The sequence below is a fragment of the Schistocerca gregaria genome, chromosome X, assembly GCF_023897955.1.
Source record: "Schistocerca gregaria isolate iqSchGreg1 chromosome X, iqSchGreg1.2, whole genome shotgun sequence".
NCBI classification, from domain to species: Eukaryota; Metazoa; Arthropoda; class Insecta; order Orthoptera; family Acrididae; genus Schistocerca; species Schistocerca gregaria.
The window spans coordinates 810,260,153-810,280,312 of NC_064931.1; positions in this window are offsets into that span (position 1 = coordinate 810,260,153).

The following is a 20,160-nucleotide window of genomic DNA, read 5'->3' on the forward strand; positions in this document are numbered from 1 at the left end:
AGATGGTATTTGGGTGAAATGCAAGTGGCTGTTATTTTCTGTACAGACATCAAACTTTTACGCAACGTTTTCTATTTTTGCCACGTGCTGTGCTGTGTACGTGGATTAGTCAAGAAATTTTAATCATCACCTCGAAAAACAAAAGTTACGCAATTTTGCACGTACATCCCTGCATCTCGGATACACATTGAAATCTCCGGGCTGCAGTACACTAGCATTCTGCTAGAATAGACGAAACACAGCGGAGCAGACCATTGTTAACTCGTATATTGTGGGGAAAATAATTGTCTAAATCTGAAGGGGGAAAACGCTACAACACTCCGTATAGAGTTGGTGGAAGCGAAAGGCAATATTGCGCCTTCATAGAACACAGTGGTTAGGTGGAGCAGAAGCTTCTAGTGTAATGAAACACGTCTGAAAGACGAAGAAGGAATTGACAGACCATCTCGCAGCGCAGAACCGAGAATCACAAGAGAGCTGCTGGCACTTCTGCTCGGCAGGGCGAAGGCGGAAAAGTGAAAATCAGTATTCAACATCTTGCACGACATTTTTAACATATAAAGATCAGCCACCAGCAGGTTACTGCGGCAGCTCACACCCGTTCAAGAAGCCCGACAAACCGAGGTAGCAGCGGAAACGTTGCAGCTATGTCAGAAAAATGCAGATGACTTCTTTCGCTGCCTAATTACCATGTCTGAATGCTGAGTGTATCCCTACGATCCTGGAAGAAGGAGCAAAGCAAGCAGTCGGCAAGTGACAATTTATCATCACCACAAAGGGCAAAGACCGAACAATCGACGGCCAAGCACATGATGAGTGTATTATGGTGCTAACATGTCGTGGTGCTAAGAGATTATGATGGTAAGAGGCAAACCGCCACGTGAGAGCAGTACTGAAATCTCCTGGCGATGATACGCGGGGACGTCAAGGAAAAAGCGTTACAGGAAGCTAAGCTGTCCATTTACGGGGGGGGGGGGGGGGGGGGGGGTGAAGCGAGCTATTAAAACAGATGCCGGTTTTTAGTTTTTAATAACTGGTATTTTTATTTTTTCTAATAACTGATTAAAAATACCAACATATCAATTAGCGATAGCAGCAGCGCTAATTTTTTTTTAAAAAATAAACCTCTTTGAAAAACAGAAGCTATGGTTTGAAATATTGTGTTATTATAGAAAATGGGTAAAGTGAGTGCTGTTTCAATGGCAGTGGCGACAGATATGAGCAACAAACGCATGGCATAACAATTGTTACAGGATTCCTGAGACAGCAATGGCTCGGTTGCCATATGTCGTAGCGTAAGGTAGGCTTGTAGGTCCAGTGTGCAATAGTTACCCCACCTGGTCTACAGGTAGTTTCTCGCTATCCTCGCCGGAAATCCGTCGTATTGCAGAGTGCCACCAACCATAGTCTGGAAATAAGTACAATGCATTTGCTATAAAAGATTAAAGATTTGTCTAGCATTTCTAAGAAATAATAAAAGAGGTAGGACATAATGGTAACAGTAATAAATTAAAAATTTAAAAACAATTCATTCATAATAAACAATAAAACTAGTAAGTAGGTGGTATGCTGCCTGTGCCTACATAATATGCTATTATCTGCTTGATGCCCCTGAAAACGGACAAATTAAGATACAGAAAAGAGTGCCTCAGCTTCAGTTCTCAGCCTTTACCAAAAAATGTGTGTGAAATCTTATGGGACTTAACTGCTAAGGTCATCATTCCTCAAGCTTACAAGCTACTTAACCTAAATTATCATAAGGACAAACACACACACCCATGTCCGAGGTAGGACTCGAACCTCCGCCGGGAACAGCCGCACAGTTCATGACTGCAGCGCCTGAGACCGCTCGGCTAATCCCGCGCGGCTCAGACTTTACCACTAACTATTCATAATGCCCAAACAATCATAATCAGACAATGGTACGATACCCAATTGCGAAATGATTTGTGAGCAGTGTTTCAAAAAATTGAGGTCAGTAGGAGAATACTGGTGATTTTTTTGGAGTAGTCGACCACATATCACTTACGAGAAAAGAAGCGAACAATGGAGTCACTAAGTTTTCTTTTATTTGTCTATTCAATTTTATATGTTGATTCCATTTATCTTGCAAATGAGAGAGTCAAAATGTTTCAATCCTTGTTCGATTTCTACATTTATTACAGGAGGTAACAGAAATAAGAAACAGAAAACCGGTATTTCAGAAAACGTTTATTTTGAGCTTTTTTAACAGCCAGGTTGAACTAGCATGTAAATCAAAGCGAAAACTGGTTTTTTCAGGTATAACCGCCATTCATAGTCCGTGGGAGAGGGTTTTAGTACACGACAACACCCCAGCTCATTCTACACAGGTCACAGTCAGACATATTGCTTCTTTGGGCTATGGAAGTTTTCCTCACCCCCATATTCTCGAGCAATACTAGCTAATGCCTTATTCCCCTTTCCTCATTACATTTTAGGCTTTTTAGGAAAGCCTACGAAGAAATTACGAGATGGACCGGTTTCTTAAGATCCACAATTCAGACTTCGAGAGAACAAAGGCATCAGTCAAGTCGTCCATCATAGGGTAAAATGTGCCACATTGAAAGGTTAATATAGGAAAAGAGTAACACCGTCATCATGTTTCACGATTTTTTCGAAGTGATAATTAAAACTTTATGACTACCCGCCTTACCGGTCCTAACGAACTTACTGGGTCGCGAAATATTTCTTTGGCATCAGAAGTGAGTTAGGGCGGCACGTAATTTGCGTTATTAGTAAGTTTGCTGCGACGGGCAGGCCAGAGCTTCAGAAAAGCACCGGCTGGTCGGACGCATCCCCTCGGCGCTGCTGGAAGGCAAGTTGAGTGCCCTTTTTTCTCCTTCCGTCGTGGAGACGTTTCCCCAGGCCGAGGAAGTTTATTGCACGTAATGTGTTTACGCTTTTTGTTTGAAGTGAATCCCAAATGACTTGCCCGCCGAGGAAGAAGCCTTTAATTACAGCGTGTAAGGTGCGCCGGCGGCGGCGGCGGGGGTGGCGGGGGAGGGGCGCCAACTTCCTAGAGACAGCCACATTTTCGTATACAATTTCTCGTCCAATGGGAGGGCCTCAAGTAATGGGCCGCAGGAGCTGTGGGAGGAGCCACTCCTTGGCGCCGCACCTTCCCGGCCCATCACTTCCTTCAGCGGGCAGCCCCGCCCCCGCACACCCCCACCTTCCTATTTCGTAGCTAATTTTCTGTTAGAGCCGTGGCGCGCCTCTTTGCTCATTCGTCGCTCCGTCTCTCTCACCTCGTGCACACCGTGCCCCTAAAGCTAAGCTGCGACATCGCCGCCCGTTGCGCGCACTCATCTCTCCGACGAATTTCGCAGTACCTTCCCTCCTACATCTACCGTTCGCCATTTACAGATAACTGGACAAATATTAACAACTTTAAGAAGGAAACTGGCAGATAAATTTCGAATTGGCGCCATCTTCCGATTTTTTTCGTGAATATTAGACCTGCAGTCTTGAAGTTATTACATATTCCCGAATACTTTCATTCCGAACAGCGAGAAACAAATTATAATTTTTTTATTCGGCTTTATTTTGTCGAAATACTATCAGTTTCGATACCAAATACCACCATCAGACCACCTCTTGACGTGCCGTCGCTTACTAGATCAGGTGCGTTATTATGCCGAGTTACATACATAGTTGGGTAAGCGATTTTGACTACTGCACGCTAGTAGATAGCATAATGATGGCATTTTGCACCCGTAGTCATTCGACAAAATGAAAGTCTCACTTTAAACTAAATCGAATAATTTCTTCTAAGATTTATTCTCTTTTTCGTACTTTACCAAATTCAGTTTAGACAGCGTTCATAACAGTAAACAGGCTCATAAGCTCTGCAAAAATAATTTCGTATGGTATAGCTATGAAACCTCGGGGAGTAAGTCGAACCTTGATTTTCTTCCCTCACGCACAAAGAAATCTTTCCCTCCTGAAGTATGAGGGGTGTACCTTAAGCGTGACGATCAGATGAAACTGACGTTCATGTGCGTATCAGATGCAGTAACATGTTTGCACGTCGAATTCCGTGATAGGGGTCTTCCAGCGGTGCTTTTATAAGTGTTGTTCTTTAAAAATATGTAACTCTGTTTTTAAGGGAAAGAAACATTACAACGCAGTAGACAGAAATTAAACTTGCCGACATCTGTTTGCCACTTTGAAATCGTATGATTTTAGTATCGGCTGTGAGCTCCGTTGATTTCTGTAAGGAAACACAAAATCTTTTTATCTTTTGAAAAACGATAAAACAATCTTACGGGGATATAAACCACAGATGGTAAAAAATATCCTTCTAAGATATATGTTGATAAAACCCATTCGTGAATGAGCGACTTGTTAAGTAGGTAATTGAAGCTTCCCGTTGGAAAAAATACACGAAGTAAATTAAATGTTTATCGTAGAACGCGTTCTCCGTGACGAGAAACCACGTTTGCACTAGTACAGTGAGGCGTGAGTTGTATGAGGAAAGAAAGCAGGTAGGAAGCAGGGAGGAGGCGCCAGTTGGTGAGGACGCGACTGTACGGGCCGGCAGAACTGCTGGAGCAGCCTGTACCGCCTCCACCGTTTCCTCTTCCTCCGCAGCTACTTCGTAATTCTAGCAACGAAGGCCTTGTAAGCATACGCCCGCTCCCTCCTACCCAAATAATTGATGTATATTAGAGAGGGTAACCTTATCTTGCCTGTGTGAAGTGGAAGGGAGGTATCTCCTCGCTTGAATTACACAAGACCGGAGCCATTTTATCTCAGAAATTCAGTTTCTGTTCGCAGCCACGTTTCCATCTACCGCGAAATTGCATTCTTCCCACAGCCAGACCGTCGGAGTAAGTTGGCTCGAGGAGGGAGCGCTATTCGGATGGGGGGACGTGCCTGTCGCACGTGGCTATTAGTTCGCAGTTTCGCCCGGGAGATGGCGGGCCGTTCTTTTCTTCCGTGGTAGGCGGAGGCGGCTTCCAAGAACTGCTTAATCCGGCGTGCGAGGCTGTACCTGCTTTTCTCATGCTAATGACTGCGTCTCATTCCCCATCCCGCACACTGTATCCACAGACCTCTGGGACACTGATCTTCAAATTCTTCGGTGCATTTTATAAACTACCGTAAAACGACGCTATTGACTCTTGCGCGACATTCAGTTTGATGAAGAATTTCGTACTTTTTGTGAGAAAAAGCAAGCTAACTGTAGCGAAGAAGCATTTTGTTCGAGTATTTAGGCCTGTCTCTAACATAATGGCAACCGTGGAATCCAGATTCCGCAGAATTCTCAAAGCATTTAGGTGTTTATGCGTTAGTGGCTGATGGTTGTTAATTTCCGCAGTCGATATTCAACATCTTCCTCATCGTTATAGTGGAGTCCAAGATGCCCCCTGGACTACGAATAATCAGTAAGTGGAGAAGTAACTTTGGGTACGGTCCGTGGTATGACAAATAATGATTTAAATAATAAAATACTACAAAAATTACTTTTTCTCATGCACCACACGACGCGTTCAGGAATTCGTTCCCATTTTCAAGTGTTGTGGGAAGCTACATTAGTAATGGATGTGACGTATGCACGTGTGGTAGTCTGCCTCAATTTCTCTGCCGTTGTCTTTTAATGAACTTAATCCACTGTGCCTCATTCATTACACAGAAATTCACACATACGCAGAGCGTTGTTTCTTTACGTAAGCAAATTAAGTACAGCTGATGTTTCTTCAATAAATTAACATTTGTAGGTGTAAGCAGCAACCTTAGAGGCTGCGAAAATGATAAAAATATCTAATCGCTTTGATGACACTGTATTGCTTACCTCTCATCAACATAAACTTCAACAGCGAAAGGAAGAACTTAGGAGAGCAAATTTGGAAGCAGGAGCTAAATCAGTTAAAATAAAAATGAAATAATCCATAACCAACACATCGAAAAGAATATTGGATAAACAAGCAATGACGTCAACGAAGCAGTTGACTTTTTGTATTTAGGACAGCTGAGCACAATCTTCGTGTGGGCAACAAAATATGGCTCACAATCAGGATGTGTAACGAATTTTGAATTACAGTGGTGGGACAAGGACTTTTCCAAAAAGGTTTGGCTACTCGGTAAACTATGTAGAGCTGAATACTGAGAGTTACTAAGAGAGGCAGAAAAGCAAACAAATGTGTCAAGAGAAAGAGACGGGAATAGTAGAGGTGCGAATGTGTGTGTGTGTGGATTCCTAAGGGACCAAATTGCTGAGGTCAGCCGGCCGCTGTGGTCGAGCGGTTCTAGGCACTTCAGTCCGGAACCGCACGACTGCTACGGTCACAGGGTCGAATCCTGCCTCGTGCGTGGATGTGTGTGATGTCCTTAGGTTACTTAGGTTTAAGTAGTTCTATGTTCTAGGGGACTGATGACCTCAGATGTTAAGTCCCATAGCGCTTAGAGCCATTGCTAATACCATCGGTCCCTAGACTTACACACTACTTAAACTAACTTACATGTGGAAACACCGAACCATCGACTAAATGGAAGGTGGATAAATAACTTTAGAAAACATGGACCATTAACAAGGAAGCATATAGTTCAAGTTTTTAATACATGAAAACGTCTAGAGGAAGGTCTTTCTCCAGCAGTGTATATCAAATGGATGATTGTTTCGATTATTCGATGGATAATAACGTCTGATTCTACGTAGATGGTGCAGCTGTATCGAAAATATTGTAAAGGTTTCCACTGTTAACCTGATATATTTTCAGCCCTGTCTATGTGCCTCAACATGCAGGAAATATTGTGTTATGCATTTCCCCAAATAGGCTTTGAAGTGTACTGTTAATAGTGAGTACCGAACAGAGTCAGCAATATCGTACAACTATCTAGAAGTGATAAGGGAAAGGGATATGAATTTGCTCAGACTAGCTCATTTTCAGCAAAACGCGTAGAGATTTTTATTTCGTTAGTAACTGTTTGGAAAATGAGCATTACCTATTACGAGACGCTCTCTGTAAAAGTATTTCACGGCGTATACAGGAGCGCTTGGAATTAGAATAAAGCTAGGCTGATAAGTACTTTAAGAAGGGCAGTACCGGTGATTGTTTAGTTTAGTTATTTGCTTGTTCCATCGATCAAAATTACAACCTTTCTCTACGAGATGGAACATGTCAGTTTCGGAATTGTAGTACGTTTTATCAATGAAAATATGGCAACCTGCTGACCATTTACATGATTGTATCAAGCAAATTTTTCTACGTGCTGTAAGTTATACTTTTTTGTGTTTCATCTCTCTTTTCCTCTCTCTCTCTCTCTCTCTCTCTCTCTCTCTCTCTCTCTCTCTCTCTCTCCACAACCACCCACCCCAATTGTTTATGAAGTTTATTTTATTACCTGTTAAATTTCTTATATCACTAGATTTAAAGTGAAAGATTTTTATGGCTGAATACCTCAAATATTCCTGTGCCACAATAAGGCTGAGTGATGGATATTATGAGGCGTTTCTCTTTCTAGTATAATATTTATGGATTTTACTGATGTTTTCGACCTGTAATTCATTGTTGACAACAAACTTCATTAGATAGTAAATGTACTGTGAGTCTTTCTTCAATATGTCTGATTGTTTAAAGAGCAACCTACAAGTAGTTCTAGAGTGGACACTACATCTTACATGCTTCTGTACAACAAAGACAGTTTTTCTCCACGACGAGGTACCCCCGGATATGGAACCATACGTTACTAGTGAATGAAATTACAAAAATTAAGTCAGCTTCTTGACATTTTCGTCCCGAAACCTGATATTACCCCTAACGCCAATGTTGTAGAGCTTTTCTGTTTACAAACACTTAAAACATGTTACTTCCAGTTCAGGTTATTATCAATATAAACAACTAAGAATTTAGAATATTCTTATAAACACCAGCTATTTCTAAATGTAAATGTAACACGGAAACCTACTTGCAACATTACAAATCTAGTTTACGCTGGGAAATCACTACGTGTTCCTAACATACTAAATTTTCTCCGTGTTTTCACGTATATACATTATATATAAACTTCGTAAAATGCGAATCTCCTACAAATGATCAGTCCTTCGAGATACATTAAGAAATCAACAAACAGACGCTTATATATGTTTTCACTTCCCGTTTCGTATGTCCACATTTTAGTTTTCCTTTTTCATAGTTTGAGCGATTCATATTTAAACAAAAATGGTTCAAATGGCTCTGAGCACTATGGGACTTAACATCTGAGGTCATCAGTCCCCTAGAACTTAGAACTACTTAAACCTAAATAATCTTAGGACATCACACACATCCATGCCCGAGGCAGGATTTGAACCAGCGACCGTAGCCGTCGCGCGGTTCCAGACTGAAGCGCCTAGAACCGTTCCGCCACACCGGCCGGCATATTTAAACATCTCAACAACAAGGTAAATGACGATATGCAAGACCTTCCCATCATCTGAACAGGTATTTAAATGTTTGACTGTTTGACTGTGAAAGTCGCTGGTCATGAAATTTTAATTCAATCCAAAACAATGAGACCCGCAGAAAGTCTTTGTATACTTACAATGCATTTTTCCAATAGTTACCTGAGTATGATGTTTTTCGTCATATAATATGTTGCAGTAATAAAAATTCTTGCAATATACAATTTAACTGTGACTAACGGCATAAACATGTTTATTAATAATCATTCTCATCGTCATATCGGCTACCAACACGTCGTTACGGGAGACACCTACACTCCTGCTATACTCAAAACGTGTGGACTTCGCGGGTAGCGTCGTCCCGTCCGTAAGGCGACACGTATAAACGAGTCGTCTCTTAGCAGCGTAGCATGTGAAAGCAAAGTTGTGACAAAAAACTCAATGGAAATTCCTTTTGACTGAAATAGACCGTATTGTAATTCTGCGGTGAGTCAGTATACGGACCTCTCGATGTCGTTACTGAAATAGTGTTTCTAAAGAATACCTCGTATCCATTGAATCTGAACACGGGTTTCCAGTTGTTCACGTGAACTTGATTCTGTCTACTACTACGTGAAGTCACTGTGAAGATTATAAGTCAATGTGTTCTGAATGTCTACTTAAGAGAATGCTGAAAGCCATCTACGGAAGTCTCAGTTACTTTCTGAATGGGCGTATCATTTTCTCGGGAACGTAAGGAGGTCAGGTTTAAACCAATATTATATTGCTCCTACTATTTACATCTGAAGCCTGAAGTACGCGCAGCAGGTTGTTTTGCCGAAACCTGTTTACGGGCAAATGCGCTGAAGTGTAATGTATGAAATATAGTAAGAATTTCCCAAAGGATAATTGTTAACTAAATTTAAATGTCTATTCTATGTTTGTGGCATCCAACAAATTTAGAGGAGCGTTAACAGAATCGCAGTAGGTCGATATATCCCATGCGAAAGTGTAACGGAGGTGCTCATAAGTTGTAAGGGGGATATTTGGAAGAAAGACGACGTTTTTATCGTGAAACCTTGTCGCGTAAAGTTAATGAAGCAGTATTTGAGGAAGACAGAGAGAACTGTGCTGCCACTGATGTATTTCTGATGTAGGGACAACAAGATTAAGAGAGCCCTTTTACTGTCGCTCAGTAAGCGAGAAGAAGACAGAAAAACAGTTGCATTGATACTAAGCACTCTTCGCCACTCACTGAAGACTGGCTTGCGGAGGACATTTGTAGATGCAGGTAAGAAAATTTCTGTCATCTACTTTTTTGTGGGAAACGTAACACTCTTTTCCTCCGGATACAGAGTCGGAAATACGTTCACTTCAATTTAAATATTAAAATTTCTGTACAAAACATGTGACAGATTTTTCACACTCGATGTACACGACCTTTACAGAACAGAATATTTTGCGTGGTATTGGTGCAGAGAAGATATTTGCGTCCACAGAAAAAGAATTTTCTGTTCCATAAATTCTGTATATTAATTAATATACAGGGTGGTCCATTGATAGTGACCAGGCCAAATAACTCACGAGCATGAAACGAAAAAACTACAAAGAATGAAACTCGTCTAGCTTGAAGGGGGAAACCAGATGACCCTATGGTTGCCCCGCTAGATGGCGCTACCATAGGCCAAACGGAAATCAACTGCGTTTTTTTAAATAGGAACCCCCGTTTTTTATTACATATTCGTGTAGTACTTAGTTGTACCACTTTTTTAGCTTTCTGGTAGATGGCGCTGTAATAGTCACGTAACATTCCGCCAGTGCGGACGGTATTTGCTTCGTGATAACATTACCCGTGTCAAAATGGACCGTTTACCAATTGCGGAAAAGGTCGATATGGTGTTGATGTATGGCTATTGTGATCAAAACGACCAACGGGCGTGTGCTATGTGTGCTGCTCGTTATCCTGGATGACATTATCCAAGTGTCCGGACCGTTCGCCGAATAGTTATTTTATTTAAGGAAACAGGAAGTGTTCAGCCACACGTGAAACGTTAGCCACGACCTGCAACAAATGATGATGCCCAAGTAGGTGTTTTAGCTACTGTCACGGCTAATCTGCAAATCAGTAGCAAACAAATTGTGCGAGAATCGGAAATTTCAAAAACGCCGGTGTTGAGAATGCTACATTAACATCGATTGCACCCGTACCATATTTCTATGCAGCAGGAATTGCATGGCGACGACTTTGAACGTCGAGTACAGTTCTGCCACTGGGCACAAGAGAAATTATGGGACGATGACAGATTTTTTACACGCGTTCTATTTAGCGACGAAGCGTCATTCACCAACAGCGGTAACGTAAATCGGCATAATATGCACTGTTGGGCAACGGAAAATCCACGATGGCTGCGACAAGTGGAACATCAGCGACCTTGGCGGATTAATGTATGGTGCGGCATTATGGAAGGATTTTATCGATGCAATCTAAATGGTGCAATGTATGGGGTGATTTCCTACGTAATGTTCTACGGATGTTACTACAAGATGTTTCACTCCATGACAGAATGGCGATGTTCTTCCAACATGATGGATGTCGGGCACATAGTTCGCGTGCGGTTGAAGCGGCATTGAATAGCATATTTCATGACAGGTGGATTGGTCGTCGAAGCACCATACCATGGCCCGCACGTTCACCGGATCTGACGTCCCCGGATTTCTTTCTATGGGGAAAGCTGAAGGATATTTGCTGTCGTGATCCACCGACAACGCCTGACAACATGCGTCGGCGCATTGTGAATGCATGTGCGAACATTACGGAAGGCGAAATACTGGTTGTTGAGAGCAATGTCGTTACACGTATTGACAAATGCATTGAGGTTGACGTACATTATTTTGAGCATTTATTGCATTGACGTGGTATTTACAGTAATCACGCCGTAACAGCATGCGTTCTCAGAAATGATAAGTTCACAAAAGTACATGTATCACATTGGAACAACCGAAATAAAATGTTCAGACGTACCTACGTCCTGTATTTTAATTTAAAAAACCTACCTGTTACCAAATGTTCGTCTAAAATTGTGAGCCATATGTTTGTGACTATTATAGCGCCATCTATCACAAAGCGAAAAAGGTGGTCCAACTAAAACATTCATATTTCTTTACGTACTACACGAATATGTAATAAAAATTGGGGTTCCTATTTAAAAATAGACGCAGTTGATATCCGTTTGACCTATGGCAGCGCCATCTAGCGGGCCAACCATAGCACCATATGGTTTCCCCCAAGAGCTATACCAGTTTCGTTCTTTGTAGTTTTTTCGTTTGACACTTATTTCGTAAGATATTTGGTCCGGTCACGACCAATGGACCACCCTATATACTGTATACATAAATTTTTGACGACGGTTTCCATTGATCTTTAGCGTTCATGATGATATATGTTTCTCTGACACATTACACTTAGATGGTTTCTAGGACGCTGACTGCAGCGTACTTAGGAGAAGCAGTAAGACGCACCCCCAATAATACTAGCAGAACGTTTTCCGCTGTTTAGTGTAGCGTGTTCACATTTGAATCATAAAAGGCCACTTCTCACGAAAACCACATGACTGTACACAATGGAAAGTTCTAGACAAAGAGTCACCTCGGGATAACCACTTGAAATCCTTCTAGGACTGTTACTGTTTAGAGCAAGACAAAAACCGAGTATATACTTAAATTTATCAATGTTGCCCGAATTCGTTGAAATCTGCAACTTTATTATGAAATAATATAAAATACCCTTTTATCAGCTCAGTCACATTTATTTTCTAATATATGTCAGTTCGACGCGTTTCAGCATATTTTCTGCCACCATCAAGTACGAAACTATTATTTTTCATCAATTTTAATTACAAAATCATGTGATCTGCGAAAAGAATTTTTACTATCTGCGCCAATGAGGTAATATCCCTAACTTTGTTGCCTTATGCATATAAATTAATGTTTCTGCGCAGTTCAACATTTAGTAACGTAACGTCCCTAGTACAAGTTGTAAAAAATAAAATATCTAAAACAAACAAAAAAAACACAAAATATCTTTCATACTTGACGTGACCCTGTAATTTAGCAACTTATGTAAAGTAAAATTTGGCACCTGATTATGGCAGCAAGTTGCCAAAACTTGTCTTGCCGTCATACGCTGTAAAATAAACGTGATTGAAGTTGGGAAAGTGTTATTTTATAAACAAAGTATTTAATTTGATGACTTTTTAAGATTTTTGCAGAAACTTCTGTCTTTTATAGAGACGTAGCCAACAGAGAAAACTTACTTAGAAGTGAAAGAAGTTGCCAGAACTTGGACTATGGTGCAAGAAGAAGTAAATGATAGAGCAGAAAGAAATATTTACAGCAACCCGGATTAAGACAGAAATATTGTACTCTGTGTGTATGGTTAGCTTCTGGTTAATATTGTATACAAATGTTGTATTTCGTGTTACAACCTGTGAAAATTTCCCATCTGTAGCACCTGAATTGGTGACATCTACCAAATTCTTAAATGTTTTGTTTAAACTGCAGTATGATTAAATAACTACACGAATCTTATACTTAGAAAGCCAATGGAAGACTGGGAACCTTGGAAGGATTCTTCGGATATGTAGATTTTCTGCGAAAGAAGAAATTTTAGTCTCACACGCGTGACCCATTGCTACAGCTACCTGTATGTCAAGCACTCTTTTCGAGTTAGAATGAGGAGAAATGCCGTAAAAATTCAAATATAATAGCACGGTGCCTGTCAGATTTCTATTTTTCGACACAGGATACGTGCTGTTATGCTTGGAAAACTTCAAAGACAGTATTTACATTAAACGTTTCGTATTAAGGACGAACGAATATTGTTAATTATTTCCTAGATCCAATTTGCACGGAAGATTTTCAGAACACGTTACTCTCGTTAGAAAAATAGTCTTCAAGAGATGGCTGCATTGTCGGTTAAAAAAAAGTTTTAATGTTGACAGGCAAACGTTAGTAGAAATTCATGCATCTATAACAACTGCGCGAAGCACATATCAATTTCCATCGCCATACCTTAGCTAAAGATCTTTCCGAGACCGGGATAAAATTCTGGTCGTACGTGAAATCACTAAGCTGATCGAAGGCTTCTCTCCAGTCTGTCGTGGCAAGAGAAGGCAGCAAAAGTAAAGCTGAAGTTTTAAATTTCACGTGCATGAAATCATTCACGCAGGGGGATCGTACAACATACCGTCGTTTTGACTGTCGTATCGACTCCCGCGTTAAGGACATAGAACTGAGGTCCGTGGCGTAGAGAAGCAACTGAATGCGTTGAAAAAAATATAAGGCGTCAGGTCCAGATGGAATCCTAGTTTGGTTTCACACAGAGTACTCAGAGACATTGTGCTCTTCCTTAATTGAAGATAACGTAACTGTATTCACCTGTGCTGATACGTCATCGGTAGCTACGCCTTCTCCGAATCCGGCTGAAAAGTGGTTATCAGAGGCAGGCTGTTGGCAATAATGTACTTCAGACCTTGGCTAAAGATCTGGTGGAGAAAATTCTGGTCCTATAATCGCTAAGAAAATAGTTCACGCAGGACAATCATACAAACGTACCGTCCTTTGACTATCGCGCAGAGTCCCGTATTGATGTCGTAGTAATAAGCGAGCCTGGCGTAGAGAAGCAACTGAAAGAGTTGAAAACTAATACGTCGCCAGGTCGGGATGGAATACCAATTCGGTTTCACAAAGAGTACTTTATTGGCCCCCTACTCAGTTTGCATTTATCGCGAGTCTTTCGCCCAGCACAAAATCTCAAGCGACTGGAGAAAAGGGCAAGTGGGTCCATTATATAAGAAGGGTACAAGAACGGACCAGCAAAATTACAGACAAACCTCGTTAGAATCGTTTTGCTACTGACGTCTTCAACACATTCTGGGATACAAATACAATAAATTTCCTTGAGACAAATAAGAACGAATTTAGAAAGCAGACCGACATATTTCATATTCTCAGATTTTCGGAAAGTGTTTGACACGCTGCCCCACTGCAGACTTTCGAAGAAGGTAAAAGCATACGGATTAGGTTCCCACGTATATGAGTGGCTCGATAACTTCCCAGTATGTTGTCCTCGACGATGAGTGTTCATCAGAGGCAAAGATGTGGTCAGAAAGTGTGATAGGACCGCCCGTATTCTCTATATATGTAAATGATCAGACGGACAGGGTGAACAGCAGTTACGGGAAGGTGTTCTCGTTGATTGACTGTGGGAAGATGCAAGATGACAGACGGAATATCTAGTTGGCGTGATCAATGTTAGCTTTCTTTAAATGCAGAAAAATCTAAGTTAATGCGGATGAATAGGAAAAAAAAATCTTGTAACGTTCGAATGCAGCTTTAGTCGGGTGCTGCTTCACACAGTCACATCGATTAAATATTTTGCCGTAACTTTACAAAGCGATATGAAATGGAATGAAAGGAAGAAGGAAGGAATATTAGGTTCAACGTCTCGCCGACGTCGAGGTCATTAGAGACGAAACGCAAGCTCGGAATGTCAAGGATGAGGAAGGAAACCGGCCGAGCTCTTTGAAAGCAACCATCTCGGTATATGTATGGAGCGACTTAGGAAAATCGCGGAAAACTTAAATCTAGATGGCCGGACGCGAGTATGAACCGTCTTCCTCCAGAATGCTAGTTCATTGTACTACCACTGCTCCACCTCGCTCGGTGAAATGGAATGAGCATAAATGGGAAACGCTGAAGGGAAGACGACGCTCTTTTCGCAGGGCACTGTTGCGGAAATTTAGAGAATCGGCATCTGAGGCCGACTGCAGAACGATTCTACTGCCGGCAACTTACATTTCGCGTAAGGACCACGAAAGCAAAATGCGTGAAATTAGGGCTCATACTGAGGCTTTTAGACAGTCCACTTTCCCTCGCTCTATTCGCTAGTGGAACAGGAAAGGATATGAATAGTAGTGGTACGTGGCACCCTCCGTCATACACCGTACAGTAGCTTGCAGAGTATGTATATAGATTTAAATGTAGAAGAATTATAGTCGTAGAATCAAAAAACAATATACAGCTTCCTGCTTTTATCCACGTAATACCCATAGGAGGAAAGGGGAGCAGAAAGCAGTTGCAAGGCGTTTGTTTGGAACCAAGATGACTGAATATAGATGGAACTCTACGAGTAGGAACTACAGAGCTGTAATAATTACCTAGTAGATTTTTACGACCAATAAGATTGCTACATGAATACAGTGATAAAATTATGTGCTAACGTCACGTAGTTAATACAGAATTACAAGGAGTTTTTGTAATTTCTGGAGAAGTCTTCAAAGATGAAGATGTTTTAATTTCAAAATACAGACAATATAATAAAAATATGTAATGTTAAGAGAAAATACCTCCTATGAAAAGCCATGAAATAAGAACTAGCAAATTCTTTGTAAGCGATACGGCTGTCACAGCAGTTAACAAAAACTGTGTTCAACTATTACTGATAGTTGCATGTGATGAAAATTCGGAAACGAATGAAAAATAGAAATTACTAAAGCAAATGTTTACTGATACGAAGGGAAAAAAACCAAACCTAAGTGTCTGATGGAACGCATTCAAGAAGAATACACGTTGAAATATAATCTTCTGGGCCACAGTCCATATAATAGGGAGTGAGAAATGTAAGTTGCAAACAACTAAGAAAAGGAGCGTAGTTCATTTACCAATCCACTCAGCCTTACTTAGTTTCTATGAGACTGCCCAAATTCACATATATAAAGACAAGCGACAAGGAAAACACGAAGAAAGGCGTTCCATTGGTATTATGGAAAGATGAAAAATCTACAGGAGACATACAAAGTGAACAAAACTACAGGATAGGTGTAGATCTTAATTTGTTTTAAAACTGAAAACGGAACGCCATAATTTGTATCTACATTTCGTCTGTTTTTGTCTATTGTTGGAACATTGTTAGCGTACAATACTTAGTGGTAGTATATGAGTAGTGACAATCACCCCAGACTGCAAAAACTCGAATAGTGTCTAGACACGTGGTAGTCTCAAAACTCCGGGCGGTTTATTTATAGTTGCTTAGTATGCACGAAATTGAACGGGCAGTACTCGGAAATCTTTGAGAGACATCCATGAAGACATGAATGAAACAATAAAAAGTATAGATGCTTGCTACATTAATGAAACTCTGTATTATTTCTTTTTCTTGTTGGTGCTCAATGTTAATTAATTTGATTTCATTTTATTGTACTACATTTTATCATAAAAGCGTTAAATATTTTTGTTTTGTAGAAAATAACGAAATACACTACGACGGATTTTGACAGTATTGGCACATTTGTCTTAAATCACTTGCTCTATACCTCAAGAGGAGAACTGTTAACGTAATATCGCCAAAGAAAGTTAAATTAATTACCTGGATCACTCAAAGCAAATCCGGAAGTGGTTTCTGAAACAGCCCACCAATCTCAGAATGAGTTACGTTCGTCTCTAACGACTTCGTCTTCTTCGAGACGTTATCTAAAGGAATCACTTTCTCCTAGTTCGTAGTTTAAAACTGATTCGGGAAAGCGGTGAATAAAGCCAACAAAACCGACCCAAAAAAACCGCTGGAGAAAAGTTTCTGTCGCCATCATTCCTTTCATTTCTTTATCTCAGAGAAAACTGTTCTAATAAACCATGTAATGATGATGATAACAATTCTACTACCAATAAGATTTCGTGTGGTCACTGTTGTAACAAACTTGCACACTACAATAACAGTGTAATCATTTCTTGATTAGTAACTGTTTTCACTTTTACTTTCGCAGTGGTAAGTACTCATTTATATAAGAGACTCCTCCGGATTTATTAGAAGGATAGCGAGGGCAGAAACTGCAAAAATACAAGGAACAAAACACGAAAATTAGTGATTACTCATTTGGTGCTGTGAATAACGCTGCATTTGTATTTGGGAGAAACAGCTTTAAATTCCCTGTGAATCTTCGCCAGAGGTTTTCCTAACGAACATAAGACGATTCACTGAACGATCCTAGCCTCACTTTGTGCAGTTGTGTACATGACTCACTTATCCTCCAATATATGTATTCATTTTAAGTTTTGACTTGAAATGCCTTAAGTTTCGCTCACTACATGGATGTCCTGATCGGAATGAAAGTACAATAAGAAAAATATTCAGTTTCGTTTATCTTACACCTTTATAAAATATTCTCATGTACGACGGCGTGCTCAAAAGTAATGTTTCCGAATTTCTTATGTAAAAACTCTTAGAGTTTTTTTAAATAAAACACACGTTTTTAATATTCTACACCTTAATTCTTTATGTCTACGTATTTGGACCCCCCTACCGCTAGAGTGTTTCGAACTATAGCTTGTAACGCGGTGCTGTGTAACGTAATTTGAAGATGCCTGAGAAACAGCGTGCTGTAATCGAGTTTTGAATTCGAAGAGTTCTTCCACACATGAAGCACCCTCTTCTTCAGCATGTCTATGCCAGTCCTCATAAGAACCCTGCTCCATCTGGAAGAATCCGACGCCATGGTTTCACTGTCATCGATCATCCTCCACATAGTCCCGACTTGGTCCCATCCGATTTTCATGTTTCCAGATCATAAAGAAAACTTTTGCAGACTTCACTTTGATAGTGACGAAGCGGTGCAAGAGGAGGTGAAGTTGTGGCTCCGTCAACAATGTCAAAGGAGGATACAAGGTGACTTACGTTAGACAAAATTTCCTTTGATGTGATGAGTGGCAGCTAGCTGGAAGTGCAGAAAAATGTAAGTTAATGCAGTTGAGCAGGAAACATATACTCGTAATCTTCGAATACAGCATTAGCAGTGTGCTGCTTGTCTGAGTCAAGTCGATTAAATACCTACGCGTATCGTTGCAAAGCTACATGAAATGTAATGATCGTAGTAGTGAAGGTGAATGGTAGACTCCGGTTTATTGGAAGAATTTTAGGAAAGTGTGGTTCATCTGTGAAGCAGACCGCATACAGGACACTAGTACGACCCATTGCTGAGTACTGTTAGAGTGTTTGGGTTTCGCGCTAGGTTGGATTAAAGGGAGACATCGAAGCAATTCGGAGGCGCGCTGCTATATTTGTTACCGATAGTTTCGAACAACATGCAAGTGTTAAAGATATGCCTGGGGAACTCAAATGGGAATCCCTGAAGGAAACACTTTTGAGGAAATTCAAAGAACCTGCGTTTTAAGCTGACTGCAGAACAAGTCTACTGCCATCAACGTACATTTCCCGTAAGGTCCGCGAAGAGAAGAGAAATTAGAGTTCGTCTGGACTCGTATATACGTTTTCATGTAAAAAATGCGGAGGCATTACTTCTCAGCAAGTATATGATAAAAAGTGAAAAATTTTCTTTATGCTTTGCAGTGCACTGCCAGGCACTTAAATTGTGATTTGCAGAGTATCCGTGTAGATGTAGATGAAAATATTACTCATTGGTCTCGAAATAGATTTCATCTTCTTAGGCCCTAGTTAGGTGATATCTAAATGTCCCTAAGACAGAAAAAATGACGTTTAATGAAATTTCAGTTACACAAATGTAGCATTGCAATACTAAATTCAGTTTTAATTTTCATATTTTGTTGAACATCGCGATTACCTTATACTATATAAAACAGTTTTCCAGTGTTTTTTTTTAATATTAAGATCTCTGCTTAACATTAAAAATAAATACATTGCTTTTTAAATACACTGTACCTCGGCGTTTTGCTATCGTCTATATGGATAATAACAGTGTAGGTCACCTGTCGTTTCATTTATGGTTGTTACATTCAGCTGTCAGCTGATGGTGGTCTAAGAAGCTGAGAGTCATTTAGAGATTACATACGAAATATTCTGAAGGACATCAGCGAACTGTTTCCATTTTAATATTATTGCCATATTCTCTCAAAAATGAGACTTCTCGCGTTACTATGGATGATGCTGATGATGTTAGGTTTCTTGGGGCGCTCAACTGTGCGGTTATCAGCGCCCGTACAAATTCCCAACCGTTGCTCAGGCCAAACTCGCCACTTTCACGAATGATGATGAAATGAAGAGGACAACGCAAACACCCAGTCATCTAAAGGCAGGTGAAAACCCCCGCATGCCTTACTATGGAACTACACTCCTGGAAATGGAAAAAAGAACACATTGACACCGATGTGTCAGACCCACCATACTTGCTCCGGACACTGCGAGAGGGCTGTACAAGCAATGATCACACGCACGGCACAGCGGACACACCAGGAACCGCGGTGTTGGCCGTCGAATGGCGCTAGCTGCGCAGCATTTGTGCACCGCCGCCGTCAGTGTCAGCCAGTTTGCCGTGGCATACGGAGCTCCATCGCAGTCTTTAACACTGGTAGCATGCCGCGACAGCTTGGACGTGAACCGTATGTGCAGTTGACGGACTTTGAGCGAGGGCGTATAGTGGGCATGCGGGAGGCCGGGTGGACGTACCGCCGAATTGCTCAACACGTGGGGCGTGAGGTCTCCACAGTACATCGATGTTGTCGCCAGTGGTCGGCGGAAGGTGCACGTGCCCGTCGACCTGGGACCGGACCGCAGCGACGCACGGATGCACGCCAAGACCGTAGGATCCTACACAGTGCCGTAGGGGACCGCACCGCCACTTCCCAGCAAATTAGGGACACTGTTGCTCCTGCGGTATCGGCGAGGACCATTTGCAACCGTCTCCATGAAGCTGGGCTACGGTCCCGCACACCGTTAGGCCGTCTTCCGCTCACGCCCCAACATCTTG